The following is a 3,265-nucleotide window of genomic DNA, read 5'->3' as shown; positions in this document are numbered from 1 at the left end:
CCATGGCTCCAGCCTGTCCAGGTCTCTCTGCAGAGCCTCCTGTCCTCGAACAGATCAACACTCCCACCCAGCTGGGTGTCATCTGCAAACTGACTGAGGGTGCCCTCAATCCCCTCGTCCAGATCATCAATAAAGATGTTAAACAGGAGTGGCCCCAACACCGAGCCCTGGGGGATACCACTCGTGACCGGCCGCCAACTGGATTTAACTCCGTTCACCACAACTCTCTGGGCCCGGTCGTCCAGCCAGTTTTTAACCCAGCGAAGTGTGCGGTTGTCCAAACCTTGAGCAGCCATTTTTGCCAGGAGAATGCTGTGGGAAACGGTGTCAAAAGCCTTGCTAAAGTCAAGGTAAATTACATCCACAGCCTTTCCCTCATCCAATCAGCAGGTCACCCTGTCATAGAAGGAGATCAGGTTTGTCAGGCAGGACCTGCCTTTCATAAACCCGTGCTGACTGGGCCTGAGCATCTGCTTGTCCCTCATGTGTTGCATGATGGTGTTTAGGATGAGCTGTTCCATCAGCTTCTCAGGCACCGAAGTCAAGCAGCCAGGCCTGTAATTTCCCAGATCATTCTTCCAACCCTTTTTATAGATGGGTGTCACACTGGCCAACTTCCAATCAGTCGAGGCCTCCCCAGAATCCTTTCTGCGGGCACAGATGCACCGGCCTCACCACAGCTGGCATGAATTTTCACCCAGAATGGGCTGTTTGCTCCTTTCTGGGACCTGACCACCACTGGTGGCCACGAGCAGGAGACAGCAACGGGGGAAGGCGAGCAGCTGCCAGTGATGGTGGGGAAGAAGCCCGGGATGTGGCTCCTGACCAGGATGCTCCTGGCTGATGGCAGCACCTTCTCCCCATCCTGGGGCTGTAGTGTCACCTCCCCGCCACCGAGGTAAGGTCAGACATACAGACAAGAGCTCCCAGCAGCTTGGTTCTCCACGGTGAGAATTTCACAAGCACCTATAGAGTTTTCCTAATATTTTTTTTTCCCCTGAAGATTTTTAATTAAGTCTTTACAACCTCAGCTCACTTTAAATGTTTTTTTTCTTCTTTTTGGTAAAGGAAGTATTATGATCAGGAAGAATAAAACTGCTGTTTTACCTGGAGCTGCCTTCATTTTATAGCAGACTAAAAGCAAGATGGAGAGTCAATAATGCCAGGAAGGTCAGGGGATGAATAAAATGTACATGCACTGAAGGCAGTGCAGAAGAGATTGGGGGCTGGAAAGATGAAAGCTTATCAGGACTGAAGCCTCAAAAGCAGAATCAGCTCCTTAGATGATATAAATCACCTGGACTCCCCTGACATGTTGGTATTGCTGTAGCATGGCTTTTTTTCTATTGATTTAAGGGAAAATAAAGGTCAGGGGCTTAGTTGCAGAGGACACATTAGGGCTGAGGCTGTTCAGCTCTGGGTGGGCAGTGATGAGCAACAAGGAGGATCTGCAAGGTCAGAAAGAGGATGGAGAGGAGCCCCAAGAAAGATGTGCAAATGGTGCAGCTGTGATAGCCTTAAAGACTAGGAGCAGAGCCTTGCATAACCCGCTGAGGGTAGCCAACTGGAGCCCAAATTTCCAGGGTTAGCCCAGGCACAGTCATCCTGACCTTTGGGAAAATCTAGATTTCAGTCTGGACTTACCATCAGTAACTCTGACCTTTCTCCCCCTCTGGACTAGCAAGCAAAAAACCCCAGAAAGGGCAACATGGGCCAGCTGGAAATGGCGCCTGCAAATGTCATGGAGCTGCTGGGAACAGGGTCAGTGCACTGCAAACCCGGGTGTGCAAACATCGCTTGCTGAATTGACTGCATGGGGGTGGTGTAGATTTGGGGGATAAAGGTTTCCTGAGCTGCGGAAAGGCCAGCTCTCTGCCTGGGGACCTCTGAGAGGGTGGATTTCATGAGAAATGTTCTTTATTTACTCAATCAGCCGCAGCCAGCAGCTGAGCTAAGAGCGGGTGAGCCTTCCTGTAGTGAGTAGCTGCCTGAGGGCTGCTGGCTGAGGCGAGGTGTTTGCTGTCTGTGCTGAGATTTGTGATGGTCCCAGAAGGCCCTTGGTGGGTGGGAGTGGGAATTCGCTTAACCTCATTAACTGCATCCTCTCTGCCGGCCAAAACCACCCTCTGCTTTACAAGAAACACAGAATTGGTAGTGACAGCCCTCACAGACCAGGCGCGGTGTCACTGGTGGCTCTCTGAGGGGTGGGATACTGACGGTCTCCTCTGGGCCAGGAGGCTGAAGGACACGGTCCCACCATCACGGTCCCACTGAGGAGATGCCATTTGTTTGAGGAGGAAGGAAGGATTGTGACATCTCAGCTCTTCTTCTTTCCATCTCTGTCCTCATGAAAACACACTTGGGGAAAAAAAACAAAAGGGAAATGAAACGGCGAGTGGGCTATACCCAGCTGGGGGTTGGTGGAGGTGGAGTGGGACCAGCAGTCCCATGCAGCCTGGAGGAGGGGGCAAAGCTGTGGGGCCTTGCTAGGCCCAGCTCCCCGGGGTTTATCTGACTGTTTCCATCATTTCTCTGTGAGAAGGGAAAGAGACCACACAGCAGCAGAAAGTCCTGGAAATCTGTGAGGAAGACCGTTCCCAGCACCCTCCCCTCCAATGTCGCCCCTGTATACAATTGGCTATGGAGGATGCATGGCTCTGTATAGGCTCCAACTCAGTGAGATAACGCCTCACAATTAAATTCCTAATTACAGCCAGCGAGTGCACTTTCCCAGCTCTGACTCTCCTGCCTCGGTTGCTCTGACAGACCAAGTGGATCAGGGCTGGGGTCACCCCATCTTGACTGGCCTGTCTGCTCCGTATCAGACACCGCTGTCTCTCCTCTGCTCCCACTTCTGAGGCATCCTAAAGGCTGCTTGTGTCCTATAACTTTTGCTTTTCTCAAAAAAAAAAAAAATTCAACCAAAAAACAACAGTAGAAGCACAGGGAGGAAATTGCTTCAAGTTTCTTAACTATCTCATGGAACAAAAATGCTTCTTAAGGCTGTTCAGGGAAAGAGAGGGTCAAATGTCCCTCATTAACGCTGATTTACTGAGAGGGCTGGGAAGTGGAAGAGGGAGACTGTCCAGCTGCCTGTCTCATTGCACAGGGAGCCTGGTCTGGGATCCAGGCTGGAAGGTGAGGGCCAGTCCCCCCAGCATGAGATTGGGGTGGTGGGTTTACTGGCAGAAGGTACAGCAGGGTGCAGGCTGCTGTGCACCCATGCTGGGCCACCTGCACCCCAGAGCAGACCTGACCTGCACTG

Source organism: Athene cunicularia, assembly GCF_003259725.1.
Source record: "Athene cunicularia isolate RWA chromosome 18 unlocalized genomic scaffold, athCun1 chr18_part1, whole genome shotgun sequence".
NCBI classification, from domain to species: domain Eukaryota; kingdom Metazoa; phylum Chordata; class Aves; order Strigiformes; family Strigidae; genus Athene; species Athene cunicularia.
This window is presented reverse-complemented; position numbering follows the sequence as displayed.